This window comes from Chlorocebus sabaeus, chromosome X (genome assembly GCF_047675955.1).
Source record: "Chlorocebus sabaeus isolate Y175 chromosome X, mChlSab1.0.hap1, whole genome shotgun sequence".
NCBI classification, from domain to species: Eukaryota; Metazoa; Chordata; class Mammalia; order Primates; family Cercopithecidae; genus Chlorocebus; species Chlorocebus sabaeus.
Genome location: NC_132933.1, coordinates 108,179,477 through 108,204,227, shown reverse-complemented (window position 1 = coordinate 108,204,227; position 24,751 = coordinate 108,179,477).

Here is a 24,751-nt window from a genome sequence, read left to right as displayed (position 1 = left end):
GTTTACCCAGGTTTAGGCAATGACAGCTACAGTACAATTTATCCTAGAGGATAAGGTGTAATAAAACATTTGCTGTAAGAAAGTTCTGGAGCCAGTTTTAAAAATGTTTAAACTTCTGATGAACAATGGTAATTGTAGCAGAATTGTTATCTTTTAAAAAAGAAGTTAAAGCTGGGCACGGTGGCTCACGCCTGTAATCCCAGCACTTTGGGAGGCTGAGGCAGGCGGATCACCTGGTCCACTGGTCAGGGAGTTCGAGACCAACCTGGCCAACATGGTGAAACTCCGTCTCTAGTAAAAATACAAAAATTAGCCGGGCATGGTGGCACATGCCTGTAATCCCAGCTACTTGGGAGGCTGAGGCACGAGAATTGCTTGAACCTGGGAGGTGAAGGTTGCTGTGAGCTGAGATCATGCCGCTGCACTTCTGTCTGAGTGACACAGCGAGACTCTGTATCAAAAAAAAAAAAAAAAAAATTAAGTTATAGAAGTATTCGAGATGAAATTATGTCTCAGATTTGCTTCAATACAATCCTGTGCTAAGGTGGGAGGGGAAGAGTGGTGAGAATCCAGATGAAACAAAAATAGCAACTGTTGACAATTATTGAAGTTGGGTGAGGAGTATATGAGTGTTCATTATGCTAGCCTATCTTTGTATATATTTGAATTTCTTTTCACCTTTTTAAAAGGGAAGTTGTTTAAATAAACTAAGGTTTAAACATATAACTTAAATAATATTAACGAAGACAAAATCAACTATAATTTCGCATACCTTCATGATAATCGAAAGGAATGAAAATTTAAATTAGAGGTTAGTGAAAACAAAATTTTTTTTTCCCTATTATGTTTATAGACCCCTGAAATCTACTCAGAGACTCCTCTGGAACCTGAGGAATCCATGGATCTCAGATTAGGAACTCCTAACTTGAGCAAAACCAAAAAAGGTCTTGGGACTTTCCAGAAATGGAATTGAAATGTCCGTGGGTACGACCAACTTAAGATGGGGGACTAAATAGAAGAAACATTGTAGAAACAGAAAAATGTATGCCTCACATCCTTTTTTGTTTGTCATTTTGAGACAGTCTCGCTCTGTGGCCCAGGTTGGAGTGCAGTGGTGCCATCTCCGCTCACTGCAACCTCCGCCTCCTGGGTTCAAGCGATTCTCCTACCTCAGCCTCCCGAGTAGCTGTGATTACAGGCGCCCATCACCACACCCCGCTAATCTTTTCTATTTTTAGTGGAGACGGGGCTTCACCATGTTGGCCAGGCTGGTCTGAAACTGCTGACCTCAAGTGATCCACCTGCCTCGGCCTCCCAAAGTGCAGGGATTACAGGCAGGAGCCACCGGCAGCGCCGGGCCTGCCCATTCTTTAGGTCCACAATGACTAGAAAATATGTCTGAAGTCAGAGCCTCAAGGTGCAATTAGCAATTAATGAGAAAACTTGAAAATAATATGAACACTATTGGTATACTATCACACCTGGTTAGATAAAAAACAATTTAGGGCTGGGAGCAGTGGCTCACGCCTGTAATCCCAACACTTTGGGAGGCAGAAGCCGAGGCGGACGGATCACCTGAGGTTGGGAGTTTGAGATCAGCCTGACTATTATGGAGAAACTCTGTCTCTACTAAAAATACAAAATTGGCCGGGCGCGGTGGCTCAAGCCTGTAATCCCAGCACTTTGGAAGGCCGAAACGGGCGGATCACGAGGTCAGGAGATGGAGGCCATCCTGGCTAATACGGTGAAACCCCGTCTCTACTAAAAAAAATACAAAAAACTAGCCGGGCGAGGTGGCGGGCGCCTGTAGTCCCAGCTACTCGGGAGGCTGAGGCAGGAGAATGACGTAAACCCAGGAGGCGGAGCTTGCAGTGAGCTGAGATCCGGCCACTGCACTCCAGCCTGGGTGACAGAGCGAGACTCCGTCTCAAAAAAAAAAAAAAAAAAAAAATTAGCAGGGCATGGTGGCACATGCCTGTAATCTCAGCTACTCAGGAGGCTGAGGCAGGAGAATCGCTTGAACCCAGGAGGTGGAGGTTGTGGTGAGCCAAGATCACGCCATTGCACTCCAGCCTGGGCAACAAGAACGAAACTCCGTCTCAAAAAAAAAAATAATAATTTGGAAAATATTTACAAACGATTTCCCAGGCCAGGCGTGGTGGCTCACTCCTGTAATCCCAGCACTTTGGGAGGCCAAGGCGGGTGGATCACTTGAGGTCAGGAGTTTGAGATCAACCTGGCCAACATGGTAAAACACCGTCTCTACTGAAAACACAAAAATTAGCCAGGTGTGGTGGCACGCACCTGTAATCCCAGCTACTCGGGAGGCTGAGGCAGGAGAATCATTTGAACCTGGGAGGTGGAGGTTGCAGTGAGCCAAGATTGCCCCACTGCACTCCAGCCTGGGTGACAGAAAGAGACTCCACCTCAGAAAAAGTTAACTTGTAGCCTCAAAATTATAAATGTCCATTATAGGAAATTAAAATTATTAAAATGTAAAAGAAGGAGTTAGTTATATAATTCTTAAATGCCATAAATGGAGATTTACAGTGACTTTTTGTCTTTTCATAATGCTTTGTATTTTTTCTTTTAGTTTTTTGCTATTAAAATACTATATATATATATATATGTATTTTTTTATTTATTTTTTTTTTTGGTGAGACAGTCTCACTCTGTCACCCAGGCTGGAGTGCAGTGGCACAATCTCAGCTCACTGCAACCTCCACTTCCTGGGTTCAAGTGATTCTCCTGCATCAGCCTACCAAGTAGCTGGGACTACAGGCGTGCACCACCACACTCAGCTAAACTTTGTAAAATACTATGTTTTTCGTCCAGGAAGGAAGGCAGCTAAAAAGAGAAAAAAAAGTAATAAAATACTGTATTTTATACAATTGCATTTTATAACTGATTATTGGGTTTAGGAATATTACTATTATTTTACATAGTGATCTTGTATTCAGCAACTCTGCTAAACTAGTTCTAAAGATTTTCCTAGTTTTCTATCTAGACAAATCATGTTGTCTACAATTAACAGCACTGGGTCTCTTCCTTGGCAATCTATGCTTCCTAATTACTTTTCCTTTCTTATTACATTGGCTAGGACAACTAACACAATTTGGAGTAAATGTAATCATTATGGGCATATTTGTCTTATTTAAAAAGTTCATGTGGCTGGGCATGGTGGCTCACGCCTGTAACCCCAGCACTTTGGGAGGCCAGGGCTGGTGGACCACTTCAAGCCAGGAGTTTGAGACCAGCTGGGCCAACATAGTGAAACCCCGTCTCTACTAAAAACACAAAAACAATTAGCCGGGCATGGTGGCTCATGCCTGTAGTCCCAGATACTCAGGAGGCTGAGGCAGGAGATGGAGCAGAGCCCAGGAGGCAGAGGTTGCAGTGAGTGGAGATCATGCCATTGCACTCCAGCCTGGGCAATAGAGGGAGACTCTGTCTCAAAACAAAAAACAAACAAACAAACAAAAGTTAATGTTTCTTTATTTTCACCATCAAACGGGAAGCTTGCTCTAGGTTTTTTTCAGATACCTTTCTCAAGGTAAGGCCATTTCCTACATTCTCAGTTTGCTATAAATTTTAATCCTGAATTACTGATGAATTTTATCATATCTCTTTTCTATCTACTAACATGACCCTGTAGTTCTTTTTAAAAAAAATTTTGTAGAGACAGGATCTCACTATGTTGCCCAGGCTGGTCTTGAACTCCTGAGCTCAAGTGATCCTCCCACCTCAGCCTCCCAAAGTGTTGGAATTACAGGTATGAGCCATCATGGCTGGCTGAGTTCTTCTAATCTGTTAATATGGTTAATTCTGTTGGTAAAATGTTCTGATTTTCTTTTTTTTTTTTTTTTTTTGAGAAGGAGTCTCGCTCTGCCGCCCAGGCTGGAGTGCAGTGGCCGGATCTCAGCTCACTGCAAGCTCCGCCTCCCGGTTTCACGCCATTCTCCTGCCTCAGCCTCCCGAGTAGCTGGGACTACAGGCGCCCACCACCGCGCCCGGCTAATTTTTTGTAGTTTTAGTAGAGACGGGGTTTCACCGTGATAGCCAGGATGGTCTCGATCTCCTGACCTTGTGATCCGCCCGTCTCGGCCTCCCAAAGTGCTGGGATTACAGGCTTGAGCCACCGCGCCCGGCCAAATGTTCTGATTTTCAACAAGTCTTGTACTCCTGCCATAAATCCTACCTAGTCATAGTATTTTTTTTTAAATTCAGAGTTTTATTTAAGTTGTCATTATTTTATTTCAGATTTTGGAATTTGCATATAGATGTAAAGTTAATCTATAATTTTCTTGTTCCTCATAAAACACATTAGATAGCTCTCTCTTGCTATTATCTGATATAGCTTGCATAAATGAATCTCAAGGATTTCATAAAACTCACCTGTAAAACTATCTTAACCTGGGACTTTGATGATTTATGATTTATTACCAATTAAATTTCTCTCCATGGTTAGTAGTCAGTCTCCTCACATCTTCTATTTCTTCCCTTTTTTTTTTTTTTTTTGAAACAGGGCTCCCTCTGTCACCCAGCCTAGTCTATTTCTTCTTGGATCAACTTTGGATATATATATATATATTTTAAATATTATTAATATGTTAATTAAACATATTATGTATTTAATTACCCATTTTATATGTTCTTTATTGGCACAAATTTGTTAACAGTGTTATCTATTATTTCTGAATTTCTACCTTAATTTAATAATAATTGCCTTTTATTCCTAATTTTCTTTTACTCATTTTTTTCTTGATCAGTCTTGCTAGAGATTTATCTTTATAAATTTGTGAAGAAAATTTTCCATAAGTATTTTGCATAAAAATATAGTCTGTTTTTTCTCAGGTACTTATTTTGTTATTTCTAGTATCTATATTGAGATTTTCTCATTTAAAAAGTAATACTTGCTCAATATTTTAAGATTTTAAGAGTAACTGTTGAATGTAGCAAGTGACCTGTTTGCTTATTTATCATTAGCTTTAAAAGTATGATCTTACAATACATATTGTGTTACACCTTTCTATTATCTTGTATGATATTTCCTTTCTCAAATAAAGATATTTTGCTTAGAGCCAGGAAGTTATTAGCCTTACTAATAGTAATTTAAATCTGAACAAAATTAACTAATCTGCTAACTTGTTATTTTGGCTACAGACATTAACCTTTGACCTGCAATATACATCACATTCAAGATGAATCTTACAATGCATGTAAACATTTAACTCTACCGTTTTATTTTACAGGGATGAATAACAAAAGACTTTCTTTTTCTTGGATTAGCTTAATAACAGCTCACATTTCACCCTTAAATATATTGGTTTTGAATGTAATCCTTTTTGTTTTTAATGTAGCCACATTTTTCATCTTAAAAATATTTATATTTAGCCAGGTGCAGTGGCTCATGCCTGTAATCCCAGCACTTTGGGAGGCCGAGGCTAGTGGATCACCTGAGGTCAGGAGTTCGAGACCAGTCTGGCCAACATGGTAAAACCCCCTCTCTACTAAAAATACAAAAAATTAACCGGACGTGGCAGTGTAGGCCTGTAATGCTAGCTACTCGGGAGGCCGAGGCAGGAGAATCACTCTTAAACCTGGGAGACTGGGAGACGGAGGTTGGAGTGAGCTGAGATGTCACCATTGCACTCCAGCCTGGGTGACAGAGCAAGACTCCGTCTCAAAAAAAAAAAAAAAATTATATTTCTCTCTTCTGGGTTGAAAGCCCCTATAAAAGCTTCACGGACATCTGTCGTAGCTCTTCCAGAACAAGGACCTCAGGTCTTTCTGTTTATGACTCTCCAGCCTCCAGCACAATGCCTGGATCATTACAGATGATGACATTATTGATAGCCACCATCCATTGAACACTTGCCGTATTCTAGGAACTGTGCCAACCGTTATGCATGCATTACAAAAATTAGATGAGAAAAAATTATTTTTAAAAATCAGGCTCTTTTATAACAGAAAGTAGAATGATGGTTGCCAGGGACTGTGGTGAGGGGAAAATGGACAGTTGTTTAAATGGGTACAGAGTTTCAGTTTTAAAAGATGGAAAAGTTCCTGAGATCTGTTGAAAAATGACATGCATATAATTAACACTTTTATACTGTACTCTTAAAAATGGTTAGGATGGTAAATTTTATGTTATGTGTTTTTTACCGCAATAAAAAATTGTTTTTTACATCAGGCCCTCTTAAATCAAAACCACGATGAGATATTACCTCACACCTGTTGGCATGACTATTATTAGGGAAACAAAAGAAAATAATTGTTGGCAGCTGGGCGCGGTGGCTCACATTTGTAATCCCAGCACTTTGGGAGGCTGAGGCAGGCGGATCACTTGAGGCCAGGAGTTCGAGACCAGCCTGGCCAACATAGTGAAACCCTGTCTCTACTAAAAATAAAGAAAATTAGCCAGGTGTGGTGACGGGTGCCTGTAATCTCGGCTACTCAGGAGGCTGAAGCAGGAGAATCACTTGAACCCAGGAGGTGGAGGTTGCAGTGAGCAGAGATCACGCCATTGCACTCCAGCCTGGGTGACAAAAGAGAAACTCTGTCTCAAAAAAAAAAAAAAAAAGAAAAGAAAAGAAAATAATTGTTGGCAAAGACATAAAGAAATTGGAATCCAAATGTTCGTGGGAATGTAAAATTTTGTAGCTGCTAAGGAAAACAGTACGAAGTTTCCTCAAAAAAATAAAAATAGAACTACCATAGGCTCTAGTAATCCCATTTCTGAATATAAATCCAAATGAAACAAATTCATTATCTTAACCCCTACAGTCCTCCGCTTTACCAGCTAAGCTATCAAAGAGCATCAAATTCATTATCTCAAAGAGATGTCTGCACTTTCATGTTAATTGCAACATTATTCACAATAGTCAAGAAGTATGTATTAGTCTGTTCTCACACTGCTATAAAAAAATACCTGAGGCCGGATGCCATAGCTCATGCCTGTAATCCCAGCACTTTGGGAGGCCAAGGAGGGTGGACCACCTGAGGTCAGGAGTTTGAGACCAATCTGGACAACATGATCAGAATACAAAAATACAAAAATTAGTCTGGGCATGGTGGCTCACGCCTGTAATTCCAGCACTTCAAGAGGCTGAGGTAGACAGATCACTTGAGGTCAGGAGTTCAAGACCAGCCTTACTAACGTGGTGAAACCCTATCTCTACTAAAAAAAAAAAAAGAAAGAAAAAAAATACAAAAATTAGCTAGGCATGGTGGCAGGTGCCTGTAGTCCCAGCTACTTGGGAGGCTGAGGCAGGAGAATCACCTGAACCTGGGAGGTGGAGGTTGCAGTGAGCCCAGGTCATGCCACTGCACTCCAGTCCAGGAAACAAAGCTAGACTCCATCTCAAAAATAAATAAATAAATACAAATAAAAATATAAAAATCAGTTGGGCATGGTAGCACACACCTGTAGTCCCAGCTACTCAGGAGGTGGAGGCAGCAAAATAACTTGAACCTGGCAGGTAGAGGTTACAGTGAGTCAAGATCATGCCACTGCACTCCAGTCTCGATGACAGAGCGAGACTTGGTCTCAAAAAAAAAAAAAAATTAGCCAGACATGGTGGCAAGCGCCTGTAATCCCAGCTATTTGGGAGGTTTAGGCAGGAGAATCACTTGAACCCGGGAAGTGGAGGTTGCAGTGAGCTGAGATTGTGCCACTGAACTCCAGCCTGGGCAAGAAAACGAAGACTCCGTCTCAAAAAAAAAGAAAGAAAATAGTATACACATACAATGGAATACTCTTCAGCCTTAAAAAGGAAGGAAATCCTGGCTGGGCATGGTGGCTCACACCTATAATCCCAGCACTTTGGGAGGCTGAGGCAGATGGATCACCTGAGGTCAGGAGTTCGAGACCACCCTGGCCAACATGGAAAAACCCCGTCTCTACTAAAAATACAAAAATTAGCCAGGCTTGACGGTACGCCATTCTCCTGCCTCAGCCTCCTGTGTAGCTGGGACTACAGGCACCCGCCACCATGCCCAGCTAATATATATATATATATATATATATTTTTTTTTTTTTTGTATTTTTGGTAGAGATGGGGTTTCACCATGTTAGCCAGGATGGTCTCAATCTCCTGATGTCGGGATCTGCCCGCCTGGGCCTCCCAACATGCTGGATTATAGGTGTGAGCCACCATGCCCGGCCACAAGGGTCCTTATAAGTGAGAGCCAGTGGGGGATAAGAGATATGAGAAGGTGATGTGAAGACAATGTGAATACGAAGGCAAAGCTTTCAGTGATGCGGCCACAAACCCAGGAATGCTGGCAGCCACTAGAAGCTGGAAGAGACAAGGAATGGCTTCTCCCCTGGATTATCCCCTAAGGAAGCATGGCTTTGCCAGGTTTCAGACTTCCGGTCTCCAAAACTGTGAGAGAATAAATTTTTGTTGTTTAAGCCACCAAGTTTGTGGCAATCTATTACAGCAGCCTCAAGAAGCCAAATAAAGATATTTTTATGTGTGCCCTGCTTACCCTCAATGTTAACTGAAATTGACTACATATAAGCAGTTGATATGCCAGGACCGTCTACAAGGTAATTTATAAAACATCTTCATGGCCAGAGGGGAAAAAAATCTAATCGAATCTCATAATCAGAACATCAAAAATTAGTGCATGAGTTATGAGATGCATTTCCCCTGGCCTCACAGAAGTTCTTGTAACAATGTTTGAAGCTAAGGTGTTGTGCTCAGAATAAAGCTCTGGCCAGGTGTGGTGGCTCATGCCTATAATCCCAGCACCCTGAGAGGCCGAGACCACGGGGTTACTTGAGGCTAAGAGTTTGAGATCAGCCTGGGCAACATAGTAAGACCTCATCTTGATTAATTTAAAAAAATTTTTTTAATTAAAAAAGAAGAAAGCTCTACAAAGAAAACACATTACAGCTTGCATCCTTTGGGATCAGTCAACAAAAGACAAGGATGAGTAGTCAGGACATTATTACAGACTTCAGTGTTACCATTTTCAATTGAATTTCTGATGCCAAGTGCCAACCTTGGCTGCGTCCTGAGATTATGCGATTCATGCCCACTCTTAGGGCATGTGCCCATAATCCCAACACTTTGTAAGGCCAAGGTAGGAGGATTGCTTGAGGCCAGGAGTTTGAGATCAGCCTGGGCAACAAAGCAAGACCCAGTTTCTACAAAAAATGGGAAATTAACAAATGTCTTGCAAAATGGCAGATGAGGAGAGAGTGGAGAAAGACCAACAGCTGATGAGTATATTGACTGTGGGCTTGGATAGACAGTAGACCAAGGTGAGTAAAAATGCATTAGTCAGACTGCAGCACTCCCACCTGACCTCCTTGGCCCACCATTTTCCCACAGGACTGAAGACTTCTGATGTTGTGAAAGAGGCAAGGTGTCCAGAAGCCAGTGGAATTCAATAGAGGTGTTAACTTTATGATATTAGCAAGGCATTAAGATAGCTTATGGACTCAAGGTTAGCAGTAGGCTAGATGCAGTGGCTCACGCCTGTAGTCCCAGCAATTTGGGAGGCCAAGGTAGGAGGATCGCCTAAGACCAGGAGTTCAAGACCAGCTTGGGCAGCATAGTGAGACCTCATTTTTTTTTCTTTTTCTTTTCTTTTCTTTTTTTTTTTTTTTGAGATGGAATTTCATTCTTGTCGCCCAGGCTAGAGTGCAACGGTGCGACCTCGGCTCACCACAACCTCCACCTTCTGAGTTCAAGCAATTCTTCTGCCTCAGGCTCCTGAGTAGCTGTGATTACAGGCACACACTCCCATGCCCAGCTAATTTTGTATTTTTTAGTAGAGACGGGGTTTCACCACGTTGGTCAGGCTGGTCTCAAACTCCTGACCTCAGGTGATCCACCTGTCTCGGCCTCCCAAAGTACTGGGAATACAGGAGTGAGCCACCACGCCTGGCCGTGAAACCTCATTTCTACAGTTTTTTTTTCTTTTTTGAGATGGAGTCTCACTCTGTCGCCCAGGCTGGAATGCAATGTCGTGATCTTGGCTCACTGCAACCTCCGCCTTCCGGGTTCAAGTGATTCTTCTGCCTCAGCCTCCTGAGTAGCTGGGATTACAGGTGCGTGCTACCACACCCGGCTAATTTTTGTATTTTTAGTAGATAGGGGGTTTCACCATCTTGGCCAGGCTGGTCTTGAACTCCTGACCTCATGATCCACCTGCCTTGGCCTCTCAAAGTGCTGGAATTACAGGCGTGAGCCACCACGCCCGGTCTTTTTCTTTTTTTTCTTTTCTTTTTTTTTTTGAGACAGAGTCTCTCTCTGATGCCCAGGATGGAGTGCAGTGGTGTGATCTTGGCTCACTGCAACCTCCGCCTCCCAGGTTCAAGTGACTCTCATGCCTCAGCCTCCTGAGTAGTTGGGATAACAGGTGCCTGCCACTATGCCCAGCTAATTTTTGTATTTTTGGTAGAGATGGGGTTTCACCATGTTGTCCAAACTGGTCTCGAACTCCTGACCTCAAATGATCCGCCCGCCTCGGACTCTCAAAGGGTTGAGATTATAAGTGTGAGCCAACTCGCCTGTCTCAAAAGATATTTTTAAAAAATTAGTCAGGCAGCTGGGCGTGGTGGCCCACATCTGTAATCTCAGCACTTTGGGAGGCCGAGGCAGGCAGATCCCCTGAGGTTGGGAGTTCAAGACCAGCCTGACCAACATGGAGAAACTCCATCTCTACTGAAAATACGAAATTAGCCGGGTGTGGTGGTACATGCCTGTAATCCCAGCTACTCGGGAGGCTGAGGCAGGAGAATCGCTTGAACCCGGGAAGCAGAGGTTGCAGTGAGCCAAGATCAAGCCATTGCACTCCAGCATGGGCAACAAGAAACTCAGTCTCAAAAAAAAAAAAAAAAAAAAAATTAGGCTTGGTGTCATGCACCTATAGTCCTAGCTACTTGGGAGGCTGGGATGGTGGGGATTGCTTGAACCCAGGAGGTTGAAGCTATAGTGAGCCGTGATAGCGCCACTGAACTCCAGCCTGGACAACACAGCAAGACCCTGTCTCAAAAAAACAAAAAACAAAAAACAAAACAAAGAAACAAAAAAATGAAGTTAGCAGTCAAATGATGCACTTTGAAATCTATTCAGGACTGTAGAGTGGTTAAGGAGGAGGCAAAACCTTTTTTTTTAGATGAAGTCTTGCTCTATCACCCAGGCAGGAGTGCAGTGGCATTATCTTGGCTCACTGCAGCCTCCATCTCCCTGGTTCAAGTGATTCTCCTGCCTCAGCCTCCCAAGTAGCTGGGATTACAGGCACGCGCCACCACGCCCAGCTAATTTTTGTATTTTTAGTAGAGACAGGGTTTCACCACATTGGCCAGGATGGCCTCAATCTCCTGAACTTGTGATCTGCCAGCCTCTGCCTCCCAAAGTGCTGGAATTATAGGCATGAGACACCGCACCCGGACAGAAAACTATTCTTTGTTACTTACATTTTCGGGTCACAAAAAGTACATTGAATTGTGGGCAAGTTAGTAAACTCTATTTACCCAGAATGGAGGATTATATCATGAGGCTTTCTTCATCAAGAAAGCAGAGGGGGCTGGGTGAGGTGGCTCACGCCTGTAATCCCAGCACTTTGAGAGGCCAGTCAGGAGTTCAAGACCAGCTTGGCCAACGTGGTGAAACCTCCTCTCTACTAAAAATACAAAAATTAGCCGGGTATGGTGGCCCACCCCTGTAATCCCAGCTACTGGAGAGGCTGAGGCAGGAGAATCGCTTGAACCTGGGAGGCGGAGGTTGCAGTGAGCCGAGATTGTGCCACTACACTCCAGCCTGGGCCACAGAATGAGACTCTGTCTCAAAAAAAAAAAAAAAAAAAAAAAAAGAAAAAGAAAAAAGAAAAAAGAAAAAAAGAAAGCGGAGGGAAGGCTAACAGCTTTTGAGTGCCAGGTTGTGTTTCTGTTCATTCTCCTTTGATAAAAAAATACCAAACCTCAGCCAGGCGCTCATGCCTGTAATCTCAGCACTTTGTGAGGTCGAGGCAGGCGGATCATCTGAGGTTGGGAGTTCGAGACCAGCCTGACCAACATTGAGAAACTCCATCTCTACTAAAAATACAAAATTAGCCGGGTGTGGTGGCACATGCCTGTAATCCCAGCTACTCAGGAAGGCTGAGGCAGGAGAATCGCTTGAATCCGGAAGGCAGAGGTTGCGGTGAGCCGAGATCGCGCCACTGCCCTCCAGCCTGGGCAACAAGAGCGAAACTCACTCTCAAAACAAAACAAAAGCAAACAGAAAAATACCAAACCTCTCTAAATATCATCCCAAAGTTCCATGCTTATAATTTACGGTAACATTTAGTTAACTCCCAAATAGCATACATCCTTGTCAAATTATGTTTTCTTACTTCCAAGCCAACATTTTTTGGGTGCCCATCCAACCTGATGCATATAAATCTTCATTTCCCATTGGAATGTACCCAGAAGTATTCAGCATTAATGGATCATTTGTTCATGTCTTATGCTAAAATTTGTTTAAGATGAGTAGGTGTCTTGTTTGTTCTGTCATTAGAGAGACCATATGTTAGCACAGCCATATGTGGGAGTGTTTTTATTCTTTTAAGAGTTCAAGGCCGGGCGCGGTGGCTCAAGCCTGTAATCCCAGCACTTTGGGAGGCCGAGATGGGCGGATCATGAGGTCAGGAGATCGAGACCATCCTGGCTGACACGGTGAAACCCCGTCTCTACTAAAAAATACAAAAAACTAGCCGGGCGAGGTGGCGGGTGCCTGTAGTCCCAGCTACTCGGGAGGCTGAGGCAGGAGAATGGCGTGAACCCGGGAGGCGGAGCTTGCAGTGAGCTGAGATCTGGCCACTGCACTCCAGCCTGGGCCACAGAGCGAGACTCCGTCTCAAAAAAAAAAAAAAAAAAAAAAAGAGTTCAAAACAGGGCATCTCCTAAGATGCCTTAATTGCGTGTCCAAGTACAATATAAAAGCAGAACAATAACTGATGTCCTAGTCATTCCAAGCAGCTATTTATTTTATTCCATTTATTTCCAACATTAAGCTTAATGTCTAAAAGCAAAGCAAAACAAAACAAAGCAGAAACTAATTTTATTATACAGCTAGACACCGTATAATCTTGGTGCCTAAGAAAACGATACCTGCATATTTTTGAACTCCTGAGCTCAAAGCTATCCGCCTACCTCGGCCTTCCAAAATGCTAGGATTACAGGCATGAGCTGGCGCGCCTGGCCAATACTCGCATATTCTGAGCATAATAGCAACTCTAGGCAGGGCACAGTGGCTCACGTCTGTAATCCCAGCACTTTGGGAGGCTGAGACTAGGGGACCGCTTGAACCCAGGAGTTGGAGATCAGCCCGGACGACTTGGCAAGACCCTTTCTCTACCAAGAAAAACCTTTTTTTAAGACGAAGTCTTGCTGTTGTCGGCCCGGGTTAGAGTGCAATGGCATGATCTCGGCTCACTGCAACCTCCGCTGCCCAGGTTCCAGCAATTCTTGTGTCTCAGCCTCACAAGTAGCTGAGATTATAGGCACGTGCCACCACACCCGGCTAATTTTTGTATTTTTACTAGAGACGAAGTTTCACCATCTTGGCCAGTCTGGTCTCGAACTCCTGACTTCAAGTGATCTGCCCACCTCGGCCTCCCAAAGTGCTGGGATTACAGGCATGCGCCACTGTGCCCGGCCAAAAATTTTTTAAATTATCCAGACGTGGTGGCACATGCCTGTAGTTCTAGCTATTCAGGAGGCTGAGGTGGGAGGATCACTAGAGCCTAGAAGTTGGGAGGTTACAGTGAACTGTGATCAAGTCATTGCACTCCAGCCTGCACGACAGAGCCAAAGTGAGGAGATCCCATCTCTCTCTTTCTGTCTTAAAAAAAAAAAAAAAAAAGGATTCTATAAGCCTAATCAAATGATACACTAGTATATAGCAGCCAGACCCCAAAATAAGATTATTTCCTTTCCATGCAGTGAAAAAAAGTTGTTTTTTTGAGATTGTGTGTGTGTGTGTGTGTGTGTGTGTGTGTGTGTATGTGTTTTAAAGAGTCAGGGTCTCCCTTTATTGCCCAGGCAGTCTCAAATTCCTGGACTCTAGCAATCCTCCCACATCAGCCTCCCGAGTAGCTGGAACTAAAAGTGTGCACCATCACGCCCAGCTAATGTTTGTATTTTTTGTAGAGACAGGGGTCTCCCTCTGTAACCCAGGCTGGTCTTGAACCCCTGGACTCAAGAGAGTCTCCTGCCTCCGTCTCCTGAAGTGCTGGGATTACAGGCGAGAGCCTCTGTACCCAGCCTAGAATTAAGTCTTAACATGGAGAAGTGTTTATTGTCCTTTGATTTGATAACTTGTGTTATCTTCAACACTACTTATAAATTTTTTAAGTGTATAATAACTTTCCCAAAGTAAAGCCTCCATTTAAATATAAAATAATATATATTTCTTACAATGCACAAGTTATTTTTTAGAAAATAGAGACCCACTTTTTTTGAGGACTTTTCAAACTAGATTTTTATGATGATTTCCCCTTTCAAAACATTTATTCTTTACCCTTTAAAAGGAATTTATGCATCTGCTGTTTTGAAAACATCTCAAGGTCTTCTTGAGAATACACATATTATACTCTGAAATCTTGAAAGAGCTGGCATTCTGGGATGTATACCCAAATTACTTAAATTCTTAAGATGATGAGCTCTTATCTTCTCAATTTTTGCAAGTTTTCAACTCTTACGGTCCTGGGTTTCTAAGTATCATATTTTAATCTATGACTTTCCTCCCTCGGTGTAGCAGGTTGCAATATCATGGAGTTAAGAGTCACTGCTGAGAAATATCTTTCAGGTCAGGCATAGTGGCTCACACCTGTAATCCCAGCACTTTGAGAGGTCGAGGCAGGAGGATCCCTTGAGACCAGGAGCCTGAGCAACATAGTGAAACCTGGTCTCAGGAAAACAAAAAAAAATTAGCTAGGCGTGGTGGTGTGCACCTATAGTCTCAACTACTTGGGAGGCTGAGACAGGAGGAACACTTGAGCCCAGGATATTGAGGTTGGAAAACAGAGGGAGACTCTGCCTCTAAAAATAAAATAAAATAAAATAAAATAAATCTTCCTTAGTAAGTCTTTATCTTAAGCCTTTGAAATGCTCAGGCTAAGGCTTCTCCTCATCAAAACACAGAAGAATGGAAGCAGAGGTTAGTGCAAGAGGGAGTCTCATTTGTGCAGTTTTTCAGTCATTTATGTGCTAAAAAGGTTAAAACTTCTAAGGCTCTGAACGTGATGCCTCCTTGTTGATCTAATTTAGAGGAATTAAACGTTTCCAAAGGAGTTTGTTCAAGAATACACGGATCTATGTTTTGGGATAGCTATGGCGGATTAGTATTCCTTGTGTGGCTGTAGGATGGTTTATTCAATAGTTCCCTATTGACATGTAGATTGCTCCCAAACTTCTGTTTGTACGAATAATGCTCCTTGGCTGGGCGCAGTAGCTCATGCCTGTAATCCCAGCACTTTGGGAGGCCGAGGCGGGCAGATCACCTTAGGTCAGAAGTTCAATGAGGTCAAAAGTTCAAGACCAGCCTGGCCAACACGGTGAAACTCCATCTTTACTGAAAATACAAAAATACAAAAAAAAAAAAAAAAAATCAGCCGGGCGTGGTGGCAGGTGCCTGTACTCCCAGCTACTTGGGAGGCTAAGGCAGAAGAATTGCTAGAACCAGGGAGGCAGAGGTTGCAGTGAGCCAACATGGTGCCACTGCACTCCAACCTGAGTGACAGAGCAAAACCCTATCTCAAAAAAAAAAGCTCAATAAATAACCTTGTACATATATTACTTCAAATCTGTTCAGGTGTAATTTGCATTTCCCTTTTGTTTATTTTTGTAGAGATTAGGGTCTCACTACATTGCCCAGGCTGGTCTTGAACTCCTAGCCTCAGGCAATAACCACCCCTCACAAACCGCGCCCCCCACCTCCCGCCCCGCCTCTGCTTCCCAAAGTGCTGGAATTCCAGGCGTGAGTCACTATACCCTTCCAATAATTCACAACTGATTTGTAGTGGAACTTCTGGGCCAAATTGTAAACACATTTGCATTTTTGCTAGTTATTGCCCCTGCTGCCCCTTCGTCCCCCTGCCCCCAACTGTTTTAACACCTTAAACCCTGCATAAAACTCTTGGTATAATTTCAGTGTATGTTCTTACCACCTCCACAGTGATACTACTGCACTGGGCTACTCAAGGGTATAATGTTGGTGTCACCTCTGGAAAGGACAGGCAGGTATGACCACCAAGGTAACCAGAACACATTTGCCTGTCCTCCTTCTCCATTGCCATCTTCCTCTGTCAGTGTCACTCTCTTCAGAGCCTTTGTGAGGCCCCAGAGGTTGCTCCCCAGGAAACCCTAGCACTGCCTCATCCATCCCTGCCATCTCTGTAGTGTCTTAGAATCTCACATCATCGAGAAGCATCTCCTACATCCCCCCGAGGCCTTCTCCGAAGATTTATAAATAATCCACCACAAAGTTTTAATGACATCGTGAATTACTGAATGGTGATTTCAGTTAAACACTGCTTTTCCCGAAGGACAAAGCCTAATGGTGGAAATTTCCATACCCAAGGCAAGCCTAGTGACAAGTCACTGCTCTGCAGGGAGGCTTTGCTGATGCTCCACTACCACCCCTTCTGTCCCCTTCCCCCACAGCAAGGCAAGGTGTTGAGTGTTCCCCTCCCAGACTTCTCTCTTTTTTTTTTTTGAGACAGAGTCTTGCTCTGTCGCCCAGGCTGGAGTGCAGTGCCGTGATCTCGGCTCACTGCAATCTCTGCCTCCTGGGTTCAAGCGATTCTCCTGACTCAGCCTCCCGAGTAGCTGGGACTACAGGTGCACACCACTACGACTGGCTAATTTTTTGTATTTTTAGTAGAGACAGGGTTTCACCATGTTGGCCAGGCTGGTCTCAAACTCCTGACCTCAGGTGACACACCTACCTCAGCCTCCTGAAGTGCTCGGATTACAGGAGTAAGCCACCGTGCCCCGCCGAATGAGATCGAACTTAACCTACTCCATCTTGCTTCTAACCTCCAAGCTGTCCTTGTTCATTCCTGAGCCTAGGCTGAACTAACTTTGGGAGAAACTTTAAGCTATAGCTTATAGTTTATAACAAAGATGATAACAGCCCTTTCCCAAAGCAGACCTCCTTCTTGCTTGGGGACTGGATTGCCTCTGTAGGACTAACATTAGCCAAAGATTAGAAATTATGGTTTAGGAGTCATGCAGCAGGAGGCTACGAGGTTCTGACTCTCCCTAAACTGCCCCTAAGACCAGTACTTGAGATATTTTGCAGACCCTGCCTTTGATGGATCAGCCGGCACTACCCAGATCGAAACCCTGGCTCATCTGATCTTGTGACCCCCAACCAGGAACTGACTCAGCGCAAGAAGACAGCTTCGACTCCCTATGATTTCATCCCTGGCCAATCAGCACTCCCGGCTTACTGGCTTCCCCTCACCCACCAAGTTGTCCTTAAAAACTCTGCTTCCCGATTTGATTTGAGTCATTTGAGTAATAATAAAACTCTGGTCTCCTGCACAGCCGGCTCTGCGTGAATTACTGTTTATTGCAATTCTTCTGTCTTGATGAATCGGCTCTGTCTAGGCAGCGGGCAAGGTGAACCCACTGGGCAGTTACAATAACGGTTCACTGCTGCCTCGACCTCACGGGCTCAAATGATCCTCTTGCCTCAGCCTTCCTAGTAGCTGGGAATACAGGCATGCTCCACCATGTCTGGCTAATTTTTGTAGAGACAGGGTCTTGCTATGTTACCCAGACTGGTCTTGAACTCCTGGGCTCAAGCGATCCTCCTGCCTTGGCCTCCCAAAGTGCTGGGATTCCAGGTGTGAGCCACTGTGCCCGGCCAAGTCGAAACTCTTAATAAGGTCAATTCATTGAATGATAGTTTTCTGATAGGGTTATGGTCAGTTTATTCACAAAAAGAGCCTCAGACCTCTCTCTTTCACCAGGCTTCCCGGCTGTATTTCTATTGTCTGACTTGAAAATCCAGGAGTTTTCTTAATATGAGTAAAGAGTAAGGAAACAAGTGATGCATCCCTTGTATAAGCCTGTGGTTAGAGAAGCCTGTGAGGGGCCAGGAGTAGTGGTTCGCACCTGTAATCCCAGCAGTTTGGGAGGCCGAGGTGGGCGGATCACCTGAGGTCAGGAATTCGAGACTAGCCTGGCCAACATGGTGAAACCCTGTCTCTACTAAAAATACAAAATTAGCCAGGCATGGTGGCACATGCCTGTAATCCCAGCTACTCGGGAGGCTGAGGTAGGAGAATTGCTTGAACCCAGGAGGCAGAGATTGCAGTGAGCCGAGATGGCCTCTACACTCCAACCTGGGTGACAGCAAGACTCTGTCTTAAAAAAAAAAAAAAAAAAAAAAAAAAAAAACAGAAAAGTTAGATCTCATTCACTGTCTCAGTCATAATTTTGCAAAGGTGGTTTCATTATCGCACCAGTGCACTCACGTCTGGGCGACAGTGACACCCTGTCTCAAAAAAAAAAAAAAGAAAAAGTTTAGATTTGATGACTGGTCAATCGGCAAGTATCTGTGGGGCAAACCTTCCACCCAAGAGAGACAGGAGACAATGAATCAATTCATTCCTCTTTGGTGTCCCTGTCTCCTGCCCCCGCTTCCTCCTGCTTCCACCAGCTAGAGAAGTCCTGAGACTGACGAAATGGGGCTTCTCTGGGGCACAGTCCCACAGATTGAGCAATCATATTGCACATAAAGATGGCCAGCTTGATAACACACCATTTCATTGGCTCTCTGTCCTTCTCTGCTTTGCTCCCCCAATGGGAAACGGCGTATATGTCCTCTGCCTCAGGCTTTGCTTTCTGAGGAAATCAATCTGAGATATAAAAAGAAAAAGGAGTGACAGGAGCTATAGTGTAGCTAAAATCTCTGATTCTAATTGAGAAAGGCTGATAGAGAGAAGGAGTCAGATATCGGCGAGCAATGATTCAGAGTAGAATATAGCTCAGCATAGACTCAGAGAAGGATAAAGGACAGAAAGGCTCCTTAGGCTGCGAAGCATCAACAGTCCTTTCGTGTTAAAAATTGAAAAAAGGCCAGGTGCGGTGGCTCACAGCTGTAATCCCAGCACTTTGGGAGGCCAAGGAGGGCAGATCACCCGAGGTCAGGAGTCCGAGACCAGCCTGGCCAACATGGTGAAACCCCATCTCTTCTAAAAGTAGAAAAATTAGCCAGGGTATCTCAATACAAACAAACAAAAAATAATAATAATTGAAAAAAAAAGTTGGAGGGGGGGCATGGTAAAAAAAACCATAGACGTGGACAAAAGAAATATAAAACACAAAAAATTTGCAAATTATAATTATGTTGCAAAAGTTCTTAACAATTGAGAAGAAAAAAACAGAAAAATCAGTGAAAGACATGATCAGAGGGTTCATAGAAAAAGAAAAGCAAGGAGTCTCAAACATGAAAAAATGTTCAACTTCACTCATAATAAGGGAAATGCAACGGATCGGTACACTGAAATACCATGTCTTGTTGATCAAACTGGCAAAAATTCAAGTTTAAAAATGTACTCTATTGGTGAGCCTGCGGAGAAGTAGGCATTCTCATTCATTTCTGGTTGGAGTGCAAAATATTACAGGCCCTATGGAGAGGAATTTGGTCATATTTAGCAAAAAGGTAAATGCATTTACAGTTTTTGACCCAGCAGTCCCACTTCTCAGAAACAAATGTAAATTATACCTGGGCATTATCTGTACAATCAAAAGTTTGGGAACAATTCATGTGTCCATCAATAGAAAACTGATCGAATACCATTGAACAGGCACAGAAGGATACTATTCAGTCATTAAAAAAAAAAAAAAGCATGAGGAAGGTCTCTGTATTAGTTTATTGTGACTGCTGTAACAAATTGCTATAAATCTGGTGGCTTAAGACAACGGAGTTTCATTATCTCACAGTTCTGGAGGCCAGAAGACCAAAATCAAGGTATCAGCAGGGGTTGATTCCTTCTGGAGGCTCTGAAGGAGAATATGTTCCATGCTTCTCTCCTTGCTTCTCCACCACTCTAATCTCTACCTCCATCTTCACATGGCCTTCCCCTCTGTCTCAAAACTCTCCCCCTTTTTTTTTTTTTTTTTAAGGTGGAGTCTTGCTCTGTCAGCCAGGTTGGAGTACAGAGGCACCATCTTGGCTCACTGCAATCTCTGCCTTCGGGGTTCAAGCGATTCTCCCGCCTCAGCATCCTAAGTAGCTGGGATTACAGGCGCATGCCACCATCCATGGCTAATTTTTGTATTTTAGTAGAGACTGGGGTTTCACCATGTTGCTCAGGCTAGTCTCGAACTCCTGACCTTGTGATCCACCCACTTCGGCCTCCAAAAGTGCTGGAATTACAGGCATGAGCCACCTCGCCCAGCCAAAACTCCCTCTCTTTTATAAGGACACTCCTAATTGGATTTAGGGCTCACATTAATCCAAAATGGTCTTGTCTTTTTTTTTTTTTTTTAATTTTTGAGGCAGGGTCTGGCTCTGTCGCCTAGGCTGGACTTCAGTGGTGTGATCTCGGCTCACTGCAACCTCCACCTCCCGGATTCAAGAGATTCTCCTGCCTCAGCCTTCCAAGTAACTGGGATTATAGGCACCCACCACCACACCTGGCTAATTTTTTGTATTTTTAGTAGAGATGGCATTTCACCATGTTAGCCAGGCTGGTCTCAAACTCCTGAACTCAGGTGATCTGCCTGCCTTGGCCTCCCAAAGTGTTGGGATTACAGGCGTAAGCCACAGTGCCCAGTTTAATCTTACCTTAATTGCATCTGCAAAGACCCTTATTCCAAATAAGGTCGTATCCTCAGGTTCTGGATGAACACATCTTTTGGGGGAAAAAATTTAACCCACTACAGTAGCTATATAATAATACCAATTAATTTCCAAAATGTATCATTATGTCTAAAAAGCAAGGTGCAAAACAGTGTTGACCAGGCACGGTGGCTCATACCTGTAATCCTAGTACTTTGGGAAGCCAAGGCAGGCAGATCTCTTGAGGTCAAGAGTTCGAGACCAGCCTGGCCAACATGGTGAAACCTCATCTCTACTAAAAATACAAAAATTAGCTGGGTGAGGTGGCATGCTCCTTTAATCCTGGCTACTCGGGAGGCTAAAGCAGGAGAATCTCTTGCACCCTGGACGTGGAGGTTTCAGTGAGCCAAGATCACACTGCTGCACTCCAGCCTGGGCACAGAGCGAGACTCCATCTCAAAAACAGCAACAACCTTATATATTTATTTATTTATTTATTTATTTATTTATTTATTTATTGAGATGGAGTCTCGCTTCCGTAGCACAGGCTGGAGTATAGTGGCACGATCTTGGCTCACTGCAACCTCTACCTCCCAGGTTCAAGCAATTCTCCTTCCACAGCCTCCTGAGTAGCTGGGATTACAGAAATGTACCACCAGGGCCGGCTAATTTTTTTTTTTTTTTTTTTTTTTTTTAAGACAGAATCTCGCTCTGTCGCCCAGGCTGGAGTGCAGTGGCACGATCTCGGCTCACTGCAAGCTCCGCCTCCCGGGTTCACACTATTCTCCTGCCTCAGCCTCCGGAGTAGCTGGGATTACAGGCATGTGCTACCACGCCTGGCTAATTTTTTTGTATTTTTAGTAGAGATAGGGTTTCACCATGTTGGCCAGACTGGTCTCAAACTCCTGACCTCAGGTGATCTGCCCGCCTCGACCTCCCAAAGTGCTAAGATTACAGGCGTGAGCCACCACACCCAGCCAAACAGTGTTTATAGTATGCTATATTTTGTGTGAGAAAAGAGGAGAAATAAGAATACATACACATAGACACATATATGTACGTATTTATACGTGCATATATTTTCAAACAGTAATGCTAGAATAATAAACTAGAAACTGATCAAAATAGTTAACTCAGGGGGTGGGGAGGGAGGTGAGAAGACAGGAATAGAAGAGAGACTTCTGAGTATACCCTTTTATATTGTTTTGGCTTTTGAAACATGTAAATGTTCTACCCATTATTTAAAATTATTATTATTATTATTTTGAGATGGAGTCTTGCTCTGTCGCCAGGCTGGAGTGCAGTGGTGCGATCTCAGCTCACTGCAATCTCTGCCTCCCAGGTTCAAGCAATTCTCCTGCCTCAGCCTCCAGAGTAGCCGGGACTACAGTCACGCACCACCATGCCCGGCTAATTTTTTGTATTTTAGTAGAAACGGAGTTTCACCATGTTGGCTAGGATGGTGTCCATCTCCTGACCCTGTGATCTGCCTGCCTCGGACTCCCAAAGTGCTGGGATTACAGGCGTGAGCCGCCGTGCCTGGCCAATATATTATTATTTTTTTAAAGACAGGATCTGACTCTGTTGCCCAGGTTGGAGTGCAGTGGCATAATTACAGTTCACTGTAATCCCAAACTCCTGGGCTCAAGTGATCCTCCTGCCTCAGCCTCCTTAGTAGCTAGGACTACAGATGCATGTCACAATGGTCGGCTACTTTTTTAAAATTATTTTTTGTAGAGATGGGGTCTTGTTATGTTGTCCAGGCTAGTCTTGAATTCCCGACTTCAAACAATCCTCCTGTCTTGGTCTCCCAAAGTGCTGGGATTACAGGTATGAGCTGCTGAGCCTGGCCAAATTAAAACCTAACTTAAACATTTTTTTGAAATCCCAAAATTGAAAACAAATTTGAACAAATGAACCTAATTCTATATCAGGTAGTATCACTACACAGAGAAAGTATTTACTTTATATGATTATTTTAATATTGAAATATAGTATATCCTTATAGGTACATATTCTAAGATAAAAAGAATTGCAAACACGTGTTTTTTGTTTTTTTTTTTTAGACGGAGTCTCACTCTGTTGCCAGGCTGGAGTACAGTGGCGAAATCTTGGCTCACTGCAACCTCCACCTTCCGGGTTCAAGCGATTCTCCTGCCTCAGCCTCGTGAGTAGCTGGGATTGCAGGCAACTGCCACCACGCCCGGCTAAATTTTGTATTTTTAGTAGAGACAGGGTTTTACTATCTTGGCCAGAAAGGTCTTGATCTTTTGACCTCATGATCTGCCCACCTCGGCCTTTCGAAGTTCTGGGATTACGGGCATGAGCCACCGCCCCCGGCCATATCTTGTATATCTTATCTTGTATATCTAAAAATAAACTTTTATATTTTAATTAGAAATATAAATAATAAAAGAAAAACAGAGAAAATGAATAAGACCAAAAGCTGTTGTTTTGAAAAGATCAATAAAATTAAAAATATATATAAAAGTAATAAAAGAAATAAGATCAATAAAATTGAATTTTTCCATTTCATCTGTATTAACACATATATTGGAATAAAGCTGTTCATAGTGTCTCCTTACTAGCCTTTTTTATGTGTTTTTTTTAAGACAACGTCTTGCTCTGTCACCCAGGCTGGAGTGCAGTGGCATGATCTCGGCTCACTGCAACCTCTGCTTCACGGGTTCAAATGATTCTCCTGCCTCAACCTCCAGAGTAGCTGGGACTACAGGCACAAGCCACCACATCTTGCTAATTTTGTTTATTTTTTGTAGAAACAAGGTGTCCCTATGTTGCCCAGGCTGGTCTCTCCTGGCCTCAAAGTGATCCTCCCACCTCAGCCTCCCAAAGTGCTTGGCTTATAGGTGTGAGCCACCACACCTGGCTTAACTAGCCAGGATGTCTGTGTTACCATAGATGTCTGTAGGCTCTATGGTGGTGAACCCTCCTTAATCTCTGATGCTAGTTTGTTTGTTTTTTTTTCTTTTTTTTTTTTTTAGACGGAGTCTTGCTCTGTCGCCAGGTTGCAGTGCAGTGGCATGATCTCGGCTCATTGCAACCTCTGCCTCCCGGGTTCGAGCAATTCTCCTGCCTCAGTGTCCCGAGTTGCTGGAGCTACAGGGGCGCACCACCACACCCAGCTAATTTTTGTATTTTTAGTAGAGACAGGGATTCACCATGTTAGCTAGGATGGTCTGGATCTCTTGACCTCATGATCCGCCCGCCTCGGCCTCCCAAAGTGTTGGGATTACAGGCGTGAGCCACCACACCTGGCCAATACTGGTAATTTTTTGTCTTCTCTTGTTTTTTCTCTTTCTTTTCTTTTCTTTTTCTCTTGTTTTACCATTCTGGTGCATTTTTTTTCCCAGAAGCAAGGACATCCTCAAATATTAATGGAGGCTTCAGAAAAGAGCTTGTCATTTAAAAAGAAAAAAGGTTAATGAAAGCATATTGAAAAGATAAATGAACTAGATTGAAGTGGCTCCCACTGATTAAATTTGTGATTATTTGAGCATAAAAAATAATGAATATAATTAAGCAAAACACATGAATTAAGAAAAAAAATACACCAAAAGCCCAAAACCAAACCAAATCTTGTTTCTCAATCTGTGAGGTAATTATTATACATGATCCTAATTCTGAAAATTGGTTGTTAAAGGAGATGATCTAAGCAACTGTTTTGCCTTCTCCGTAGGAATTGTATTTCAGGGGTAATAAAATGGTCTTAGCTGAAAAGGAAACTCTTCTTTTCTGAAGACTGCCTGCTAATAAATGGAGAAGAAATAATAAAATTGGAACAACCCCCAGTCCAGGCATGGTGGCTCACGCCTGTAATCCCAGTACTTGGGGAGGCCGAGATGGGTGGATCATTTGAGGTCAGGAATTTGAGACCAGCCTGGTCAACATGGTGAAACCTTGGTCTCTACTAAAAATACAAGAATTAATCC